Genomic DNA, 12,094 nt, shown 5'->3' with positions numbered 1-12,094 from the left:
AAACACCCCCTTAACATTAACATTAATTTTTCATCACCTTACCAATGAAAAACTTCATTTTACTTCACATATAGTTAGATGGGCCTTACTGCTTCAATAAATTTCTTATCCAAAACCCAAGCCCCAAGCCCCAAGCTCTCATAATTGAATTGAACGGAAATGCATTATTGATTTCCATACGAGTCTGCTGTATCCAAGAGATTGATCCCATTCTCGACTGCAAGATTGAATACGGCTTGAAGGTCGCCGTCCATTTCTTTCTGATAACCCCACAGTAGTTGATTCCCCCAAGCCCACGTCCCGAACCCCATCGGAGAAACCTTCAGCGAGCCCATCTTCACCTGCAACTAGTGGACCAAGCTTTTAATAAAAGGAGAGAGACAGCGCGCAATTATGAGTTGGAAGCAGATTTCACAGCTTCGAGAGCTACAAGACACGAGTTACCTTCTCCCATTATCAAAGGGTTAGAATGCAGGGAATCTTCACGTGCGTGAGCGTACGTGAACGATTTACAGTCCTTCAGATGGAATCCATTTTGTGGGAATGTTCCATCTGAACGGCGGTGAATCGCTCACGTACGTGAACATTCAGCCCCCTGAGTTGAGGGGTAGGACCGTAGGAGAGGGTCAGGGATAAAGGGGGTGGTTTAACCTACCAGAGTCGCGCAAGGCTGTTGGAACCCAACGACCACCACCACCAATCGTAACCCCGAGTCCCTTGGGCGTTGCAAGAAGAAGAAGAATAAGGGATCTTTATCACCTCCAGTTTCCTGCCCGGCCCAGTTCCATAGTTCCTCTAACAAGGGGGGACTGGAATGACCATCCTACCCTTGCCCAAACACTCTGCCCGGTTGGGGTCCATCACCCCCTATTAGAGGAACTGGGGAGATAATTTTCCGAAGAAGAAGGGACTTAGCCTTTTCTATTTTAACGACCAAATATCTATTTCAACAACCAAATATCTATTTTACCCCTCATATATGGGTCAAATGATCACATGCTCATTAAAGAGCGAAAAAATGAAGGAAAAATAGATTTTGGCCGTAATCCATCATTTTGGGGGTGTTTTCAATTGTTTTGATGTTTTGCATATAGAAATAGGGTCATAAATTGTACCAAACACTTGTAAAAATGTTTGTGTCAAAAAAAAAAAAAAAAAAAAAATATGATACCAAAGAGGCACTAATACCAATTCCTCAAACCATTCTTGTCATTAATTTGAGTTGAGTTCCTTTGTACGTATGTACGTACACGTTTCACCATCGATTGGCGGATTACAAATGTCCTATGTACTATCATTTAAAGTAGTTAAAGGGATATTTATGAAAGTGAAAGGACATTTGCCATTCTCTAAGCATATATGCAGAGGTTCCAAACTCCCACTAAGACTTAAGAGTGCATGGATGAAAATTTATGGAAGTAAAAAACAAGAAGGCACTTGTCATCAACTAATCGTACGTAGATCCAGATTCAGTTGGTGGCAAGGATTGAGGATTTGAGGTATTGGTATCCTCTACCCGTATCGATCGGATACCGATCCGAATAGGCTTAAATTGGCCAAAAAGCAAAAAAAAAAAAATTTGCTAATTTGAGGGATCATCCTCGAATCGGCTTGGATCGATCAAAATATAAAAAACAAAAAAAGATGTTGAATATTAAAGAATTCGAAGAAAAAAAATGTGAGAAAAGTGAAAAAAATACCAATTTTAGTGAAATAATGGACAAAATAAGAAACAAACTTACAATATAACAACGACAATAACAACAAACTCAACCTTATCCCAAATAAATGAGGTCGGCTATATGGATCCATTTAGAGCAAATTAAGTAAAATAATTCAAGGTCGATCTCCACAATTCTAACTTAGAGTTAATCCATCCTTTTGTCTTATCCACCAAAACGATATCATCGATGAAGAGCATACACCACGGTTCCTCGTCTTGGATGTTCTTGGTTAACTCATCCAAGATAAGTACAAACAAATAAGGAGTTAGGGCTAATACTTGATATAACCCAACCGTAATTGAAAATTCATTGCCTTGGTTTTCCATAGATTTCACACTAGTCGCCACACCCTCATACATATCTTTAATTACCTCTATATAATTACTCAACACCCCCTTCTTCACAAGAACATGTCGGAGTATATCTCTAGGGATTATGTCATAGGCATTCTAGGTCCTCTATTGGCCAAACCAACCCGTTGAGATACCAACATTCTTTAAATGAATTTCTAGGTCATGGATTTTTCAACATCAAGTTGGTAAAAAGTAAATCAATTGGTTGGGCTATGGCCCTTTCCTACCTGAGTGCTTTGTCGTGCTAGGTCACTGACATCTCTTTTTTTGTCTTTTTCAGACCCCAAAAATGGATTGGATCGAAACGACTTTTCTGTCGAACCCCTTTGTGTTCTCCAGGTCAATAAAGACCATATAACGATCTTTTTTGCTAGCTCTACTTCTTTCCATGAGTCTTCTCAGTAGATAGATAGCTTCTGTCGTGGATCTACCTGGCATAAAATCAAATTGAATCTTCGAAATATGAGTCTCTCTTCTTAGACGGGCTTCAATAACCTTCAAGAAACAAGCTTACAATAAAAACATAAAAATCTTTAAAATAATTTACAAAACAGTTTCTTATGGATTTATTGGTGAAAAAAAAAAATCACCAAAAATTAAAGTACTTGTGATCTGGATCAAATACCAATTCTTGTACCAGAATTAGTATCGGCCTCGATCGATACCATGCTGATCTGGCCAAGCCAATACCAATACCTCAATCCATAGTTGGTGGCTTGTCTTACTGATGTAGAGGAGATATCAGATGACTATTTGAGCCGGTTGGACTAGCAGAAGTCCACCCGGAGTGGTCAGAGGTATTAGAGCGAAATGGGGCAAATCCTATATCAAATTGAAGATCTCGAGGAGCTCTTCATGGTTCTAGCCTATGGTACTGTAGTATGCATTTTTTGGTTTTTGGTTGTTTGGGCGCTTTTCAAAGGTGAAAAATCCTATCAAAGTTTTGAAATTTGAATTTTGGCGCAATATTTGAATTTTGAACTTTAGCGCATTTTTCTGAATTTTGAATTGTAGTTGACCTATTATATAAGGTCTTGATATGACAGGAGATCTCCCTCATCAATGGAGACCTGACGTGTGCACGTGGAACGAGCTGTGGCCACAAAGGCCAGGCGTGAGCTGGCTAAGTTCGACGTAGGCGAGGCCTGGTGGATGACAGACCTCGTTAAGCGCATGCACAAGGACAGAGCTCGTGCCATTACGAGGGATCGCTACGATGACTCCCAAGTATTAGCAACCCAACTCGTGCCACGGAAGGACGACCTCAATACTTCGCCCAGCTAATCAAAAACTTGCCACAAACCAACGTGGCTCGAAATTATCGCCATATTCCGCCTAATCAGGCGCGAGGGAAGTCAGGGGATAAACATTATCCCCAAAATCACTCCAAAACTCACTCACTCCACTCCGAGAACTCTGCAGTCCTTTTAGGGCATGATTCTGCCCACGATCGTCCATAAATAGGGAGGTAACATCCATCCATGATCATTTGAATTCAATTATTCTCATGTATTACTAAGGATCCTGACTTAAGCATCGGAGTGGAATTGTCGGCACAGCCCGGTCCTCTCTGCTTACTCTATCTAGCTTGCAGGAACAGAGCGCTCCGGCATTGTTTCCTGAAGCAATAGGACTTTTAGGGTTTGAAATCTTCAGCTTTAAATATATCAAAAATTGACATTCTCATCCTTATCTTCAACCTTATGGATCCGAGGGTCATTTGTGCTAGAACAATATCTAGCCAACCTAACTATCTTTTACTGTGTCACTTACTTTTTGTATTTCTTATTGGGAAAAGGTGGTACATATTGCCGGCCCTCTGACAATCTCTCTCTCCTTTCTAACATGTGGGCCACTTATATACAAACCTTGCAGTGCCCCTACTCCTGCTCCCATTCGCATGTTGTGAGAGATTCCATTCTACATGAGCATCGTATAGATCTCTTGTTTTTTTCTTATTTTCTCTATTAAAATTTTTTATGATTTATTTTAAAGACATGGATATGTTAATATTATAATCATCGATGTGGACCAAATATAACAAAATAAACAATAAAAACAATTATGTATATGATGTCATTGAACTTTTAATTATAGTGTGGTCTACCATTTCTATCAACCTCACTATAAAAAGCTAGGCCGCCCATGTGTACGTAGGAGGGTAATTCTATTTACTTACAACCTCATGTTATATTTGGTGTGCATTCTTGGAATAGATTTTGGGCTTAGAATACATTCTAAAACATGAAAATAGTGAAGAATTAGGTTTCAACATGCGTTCTAAACTCAAAATCTATTCCAAGAATGCATACCAAACACAACATCAGTGTACCAACCATGGTTGCAATGACAAAAATCCTATTTCAAATGGTTGTCATTCCAATCAATGTTCCGAAAAACCGAACCAGGTCAAGATGTCGAACAGATCCAACCATTACTTTATATATTGACTTGGTCTTCATATTCGACCAAGGCAATTCGAAGACCATATAGAACCACAATTGAATCCTTTGACCCAAATGATTGAACCATTCATTATTTACTGATACATCCAAGATTCATCGAACCAGTCAGCGGCTGCCATGTGTCACAAAGCGACCTGCTCCAGAACCAAGGAGAACCAATCGAGGGTCCCACCCAGGCGCGGCCAACACCCAGGTGCAGCCTCACCCAGGCGCGGTCTACACCTAAGCGCGTCCACACCCAGGCGCAGCCTATACCCAGGCACAGCCTGCACCCAGGCGCGGCATCGTGGATGCAGACGTGATGAACACGGACACCGAGGCCACTCGTCTATGACCCACTCGTGTCACTATAGACTTATGCCACCACCAGGACTCTAGGCCACCGCTTAGAAGTCACGTCCCCCAGACAGATTCAAGCACCCATGACGTTATCACCACACCGAGTATCTATCCGCCAAGGATCTTGATACCACTAGGACACTCCCTCCCATGGGGAGATGACCAATCAGGGTAGAGTCCTGCTACCCAGGGCTTCTATCCACTCAACGGCACACTCGACATCAAACTGGGACTCTCCATATCATCATACTCCACTATAAAAGGAAAGGTACACCACCCTTAAAAAGGACATCAAAACTCATATTGAATAATCACTATTCATATGTTTGCTCAGGAGATCTAACTTTGGCATCGGAGAGCCCTTGGCTGGAACCACACCGGTTCTCTCTGTTGACCCCTTGGTTCACTTGCAAGTGACGGCACTCGCAGGACCACCCGACGATTTCTTGACACAACATTTACCAACAATTTGTGGCTTTGATTTAGAATCTTTTATTTTTTGGAAAGAGAACGCTACTTGGGCCCGAGTGGTGCACTTGCCCCTATGCCCACACATAGGGGCAAGCGAAATGATAGCTGCGACCCCTGGAATTTTTGCCTTTAAATGGAGTGCGATGATCATTTCACGTGCCCCTGTGTCTGGGCACAAGGGTAGCGCACCGCACGCACACACCCAGGTAGCATTTTTTCTCCCTTTATTTTTATAAAAAAATATTTTGTTGACTTTATTGATTAGTGGATCCATACTTGATCCCTTTATTAAACTATAGTCTACTTTTCTTTACCTCAGGCAAAACACCGTATTGATAATTTAAATGGACCCTTAAACAAATGCTTAAAGGCTTTCCTTACTTTAATGAAGGGAAATTTCCTTAATTTAATGAAGGGAAATATAATTTTTTTTTGTTTGAAAATTGAAAAGAATTGTATTTTAGTAGTTTTGAAATACTCTCTCTCTCTCTCTCTCTCTCTCTCTCTCTCTCTCAATTCTAAAGAAATGCTTAACCGTAGAGTTTACTTATTAATTTTTTTATAATGGTAAAATTACTTTCAAATTATTTTGATTGCGCCTTGTTTTATCCCCAAAGTTCTTAAAATCACGGTAAAAAAAGGTTTTCAAATAATTTGAAAGTGACTAACATTATGTCATTAGTTATGTCAATCTCAAGAACTATGATTGTCTTACCGCTTTTTTGAGTACACATGTGAAATGAAAGTATTTTACCTTAGTTAAAAGAAGAAGTGTGCAATACTAAAAAGGTCTATCAAAAAAATGCGTAATATTTTATTTCAGTAATTTTAAAAAGGCGAAAAAGTAAAATTAGAACTTCTTTTTCTCTAACTTTGATTACAACAAAATAAAAATCCTTGTTTAAAAATAGTTTGAGTTCCACAAAAATAAAAGTTATTATGGTCTCTCCATGCAGACCATGCATAGAAGTCTCACAGTCGACAAACCACCTTTATTTTTTTGTACAATAGTCCCTACAACTCCTCAAAGAAGGGGAAGGGGGAGTTTATATATAGAAGCCATAGAAGGCAAAAATTGCAGTGCAATACAGAGAAGGTCCTCCAGAAAGGAAGACAACCAAAAACTCTACCTAGGATAAGAAATGATCCATTTAGAAATAGCATGACCACAACATTGGCATAACTATAAACATACTGAGAACTGCAAAAAAAAAAAAACAAGACCAATCTTCAATAATGAAGAAAATTCCTTGCAACTGGTGGCCTTTACAATAGTTTCTTGATATCATTAGCTATGTATACACCTTCTGGGCCAGCTCCAATCAAACCTTTCCTTGCAATCCCAGCACAATACATGCCATTCTTTCCCTTCCAGTAAGGTTTAGGTGCTCTTTCCTTGGCAATCCCATCCTCACCGATAAGGCCAAAATCATCCTGAACAAGACAAGCATTATTATTAGACAAAAGTATCATGTACCCATGGTACAGAAAATATAGGGTAAAATTATCCCCTGCTGGATGATGCAGTCTTTTCCCTTGGGACTTGGGAGCATGGTTTGAGGTATCAGATCGGATCGGCCGATTTTGGTTGGATCGGATATGTATCGATCGAGATAGATTCTAATACCGGTCCAATCCAGCTGTATAGATAGGGGTAAAAATGTAAAAAACTTAATTTTTTTTATAATAAATTAGGGACAAAAGTGTCATATTTGCCCGAGTTTGGGCGATCCCAATCCGAGCCGATTCTGCCAATACTGAGATCACGAACCATGCTTGGGAGTCAATCCCATCCAACAACAGTACGGGCAAGGAATCATTGTACCCACTGTGTAGAGAAATTGGATCCTTAAAATCATCATCTAAATGACCACCCTTGCCAACATATACACCTACCCCAACAATTTTTTTTAGCAGGTCAATAAGTAAAATATGAGGCATAGTTATGGAGACATAAGAAAAAGGAAATTCTTGTTGTAATCTTACTTTTTTGCCCTTTTGGTATATAATACACTTCTTCCTTCAACGAGGATAAAATCATATTATTGCACGTGTAAAAAAAATGTGCAAGACAATGAAAGTTCTTGAGAATGACAGCAGTAAGACATTTTCAAATAAGTTTTTTTAAATCATTTTTTTACCCCTAACTTAAAGAAATTTTAGAAATAATACAAGGGACAATCAAAAGAATGTTAAAAACTCGAACTACACAAATCTAGTTACAAAATATTCATCCTAAGAAAATATGTTAGGATATACTAAAAGTGTTACCTTGAGCCAATTTTTTACTGTCCTACGGAATCCCGTAGCCATTACAATCACATCATAATGATAGGACTTGCCATTTGTGAAGAGCACTTCATCACCGTTTATGCATGATATTCCTGGTAAAACCTGTTTAACCATTATTGAGTTTAAGTTTACACAAGCACCAATAGCAACAACATCAACAATGGGAACAAAAAGACTCATATGAATCTAATATGTGAGAAAAATCTCTTATCCTACATCAATCACGGTGCGAAAGCACTCATACAACAATTCGGCTCTCCTCCAGCCGTGGCAAGAGCTGGAGGATCCAGCCCAGCCAAAGGAGGCGTGTTTGGGTCATTTCACAGGCGGGCCCCCCTTGAAATGACTAAACCCCCTCCTGTGTTGGCTAGGTTGGATCCTCCAGCTCCCACCACAGCTGGAGGAGAGCCAGATCCCTCATACAAACACCGTATTAGAAGACCCACATGGTCAAAGGAGACAAAGTGTTAATGCAAGACCCACGTGATCGTGATGTGATAGCACATGGGAAAGCATCCACACACTTTGGGTGCGGGAATCTTTTTCCTTTATTTAAATATGAGAGAGGGTTCTCTGCGCAAGCAAGGTACACTGGTATCCAGATCCTCTACTACCAAACTGCCCGTCCTGCGTTGTTCTGCGCAGACACAGCGAGGTGTGCAATGATCGACTTACCCCTGCCCGAGTGCCTTACTCGAGTCGGGGTAAGGCGGTCATTGCACACCTTGTTGTGTCTGTGCAGCACGGTAGGACAGGCAATAGAGGCTCTGGATCCGGGTACACTGCCCCTCTCACATTCTTTTTTTTAAATAATTGTTTCTTTATTTTAAAAGGGGTAAATTACCCCCAAAGGTACCCAATTTTTATGAAAAGGTTGTTTTGGGTGCCCAATTTTTTAAAATTGACCTTTAAGGTGTCCTTTAAGTTAGTCCTACTCTAAATTTCCATATTTGTCTCTCTCAAATCTCAACCCCGGATCTTTAACTCCTCTAGGTCCCTGACCTACCCAGCTCCTCTAATAAGGGGGGGCTGGAATGACCACCCTACCCTTGCCCTGCCCGGGTGAGGTCCACCACCCCTTATTAGAGGAACTGGGGAACTGGGCCGAGCAGGGAACTGGAGGAGATAATTTTCCTTCAACCTCACTTTCAACTCCGCCTCCCCAACCATCACTGCCATCACTATCGCCCCAAGTGGCCCACATCAAAGAATCCTTAAAAACATCAAAAGGAAAAGCTCCCTGTCGATGGTGTGATGGGGTTGGTTCTGTTAAGAACATTCTTTTATTATGGTAATATCCTTTTATATGTTCTTATATAATCCTACATATATTATGGCTCAGGCTGTGAGGGGCAATCTAGTAATTAGCCCATCTGACTTAAATCCTAGTTTCCCAAAATACTAGCTGGAGGCAGCAGTCTGGGTATTCCAAACTTGATACATAGGGTGTAATGCTTTAAGCAAGAAACCCTAAACCCTAATAGAGACTTGAGAAAGATAACTATAGAAATTTAGAGTAGGCACCTAGTTGCGCAGCACGACGTGTACTTGCAGCCAGACACATCCGTGTGCAAAATGATTGTGTACGTCTAAGAGTGAGAAAGCCTTTTCCCTATAAATAATAATAACATTGTGAACAAGGAAGTATACCTGAATCTCCCCGGACTTAATCTTAGCGGTAGTGCCGACGTCGATGATTGGAACCTTGCCATACTTTTCTTTCCTTTCATAAGGACCTTCTATTGGCTTCTCGATCCCATACTTGCTCTATCACCAAACCACAACCTGCTCATTAGGGCAATTAATGCATCTGCCAAGGCAAAGGGCAAACGCGGGAACAACACCAACGCTATATAAGCCATCCACCGGGTTACAATGTAGATCTGCACACCAAATAAATCAAACAACACAGTAAGAATGAAAGAAGAAGAAAGAAGAAGAAGAATCACTGAAATCACATCAACACAGATCTTCTAAGATGTGCTGCTCTGCCCTGCCTTCGCTGCACAGACACAAGGTCGTGTGCAATGACCGCCTTACCCCCGCTTGGGCAAGGCACTCGGGCAGGGGTAAGGCGATCAATGCGCGCTGCCTTGTGTCTGTGCAGCAACAGGACGGGCACCCCAATAGAAGATCTGGATCCAAATCACATTCACTATTATTGAAATTAAAATGAAAATTTGAAAACACTATACCGGGTTTCGAACAACGATGGAGGTCTTAGCATTAAAGACTGCTAGATCATAAGCAAGTTCCATGCCAGAATTACCACACCCAACAACTAAAACTCTCTTGTTGGTGAACGGTTTTCCAGTCCTGTACTGTGTGGAATGCAAGATTTGGCCCGTGAAGGTCACCATCCCTTTGATCTCCGGCACGAACGGATCGGTGGTTTCGCCGGTGGCCACCACAAAAAATCTTGAGCAGTACTCTTCAATCTCATCCGTCTTGGGGTTCCTCGTCTTGACGAACCATTTTCCGGCAGCCTTATCATATGTTGCTGACTCTATGGACCGGTTATAAGTTGGGTTCACGTTGAACCGGGCCATGTACTCTTCCAAATATTGAATAAATAACTTTCTTGGAACGTAAGTTGGGTAAGCCTTAGGGAATGGCATATGGGCAAGCGAGCAGAACCCTTTGGCTAAGTGAAGGTGGAGACGATCGTAAGAAAATTTTGTCCACATTGGACAGAAAATATCATCTCTTTCGAGAACTATGTGAGGGATGGATTGAAGGTTTAAAGAAGCAGAAATTGTAACTCCGCAAGGCCCAGCACCTGCTACGATCACTGTTGTTTCCTTCATTCTCTTTAACTTCTCAGACTCGACACTCACTCAGAGAACTAACTGTTTGATGTTTGGTTCAGTGCATCTCTTAGAGAGAGAACTCTTTGGTTTTTAAAGAGAGAAGAAGGCAGCATGTATCCATCACCATCAATTAAAGCTCTGTTCCATGCCTCATTGAATGCGATTGTTTTTTTACAGTGTGTTCGTTGACCCAAAAATACACTTGTGTTTTGTTTTCATTTTATTTTTTTTTTCATTTTTGGTTAGTAAATTAGTTGATCCTGGACCACTTACTTGTAGGTCAAATTACGATCCTGGGATCATGTCATCGTTTTCCTGGAAAACCAATTATAAATCAATTAGGGTATTGCACCTGCTGGGTTAACCCATGGTTGCCCATGGACGCCCTATTTTAATTTTAGGGTTTCCCATGGTCGCCCATGGAAACCCTGGTACATCCCAATTAGGGTTTGGTCTGATAAACCAATGGCATGTCCTCTTTTGTGTCCCATGGAATTATGGAACCCAAAAGAGATGAAAAAATTCATCTCTATTCCATCCCATACCCGAATGCGCAGCGGAACCAAATCGATTCGGATTTTTTTCGCATCCCATGAATAATCAATAATTAAAAACAAGAGGAATTAACATAGAATTGCTAACCTGATGAGCCTCAAGTGTTGCTTCTCCAATAGACAATGGTTCTTCCTCCGATGAGCACTCCAAGCAAGCAGATCTGAACCTCCAAGGTTTTTCAAGCCAATCCTAGATGCTCTTCAGTTCTTCAAGCACAAGTTTGGGTTTCCAAAACCCTAACTCTCAAACAAAGTAGAGAGCAAGAAGAAGAAGAAAAGATCACAAGAGAGAGAGAGAGAGGAAGCCAAAAACCATCCAAGAAGGGGGGGCAGCCAAAAACATGGGGCTCTGGCCCCCCTCTATGTTTTTGGTTGTTTAAATAATGCTAGGGTTTAAAACCCTAGATGGAAAAATAAAATCCCACTGAGAGTCAGACTCTCTCTCTCCTTGTTTGGTTGTGTTGTTTAAACTCAAAGTGCTTCTAATTGGTGAAGAAGCAGAATCTAATAGGGAATAATATAATTAATTACTTTATTTAATTTATGGATAATTATAATTAGCACCATATCCATTAATTAAATAAAGAACCAATTGTTTTAGCAAATTCCAAATAACTCCCTACATGACAATAAATTATCATGTACAACCCGCCCCCCACTAATCAACACCATCATTATGGAATCTAGGGCATGTACAATTGTACTGCCAAACTCCATTCCATAGCATATGTCCATATAAGAGTATCTGTGTATTTTATCGGGTCCCGCAAAACTTGATAAAACACTTTATTCAAATAACTCCATATAATCTATTATTTTATGTAAAATAGGTTTTGCAAAAAGCATTTCCAAAACGGCACTGGATCCAGATTCCGATCCGACCATACACAGACAACTTCAATCTTAGTGTTCCCCAATCAGGTAGTGGTGACCATGTTGGGTAACTCAGTCTAATTCACGCATTCCCAGAACACCGGCTTTGACTCACTTAAGTCTCAGTCATTAATGAACCAAAAATGTGATCACACTTTGCAGTGACAGGGTTCCCTCAGGTAAAGGGTGTCGGTGACACATGTCTATCACTTC

General features: G+C 40.7%; 1 pseudogene; it reads right to left on the bottom strand.

Moving 5' to 3' along the window:
* Positions 1-6,594: 6,594 nt before the first annotated feature.
* Positions 6,595-10,476, bottom strand: LOC122659917 (annotated as a pseudogene).
* Between the last annotated feature and the right edge of the window lie 1,618 nt (positions 10,477-12,094).

Source organism: Telopea speciosissima, chromosome 4 (genome assembly GCF_018873765.1).
Source record: "Telopea speciosissima isolate NSW1024214 ecotype Mountain lineage chromosome 4, Tspe_v1, whole genome shotgun sequence".
Taxonomy (NCBI): domain Eukaryota; kingdom Viridiplantae; phylum Streptophyta; class Magnoliopsida; order Proteales; family Proteaceae; genus Telopea; species Telopea speciosissima.
This window is presented reverse-complemented; position numbering and strand designations above follow the sequence as displayed.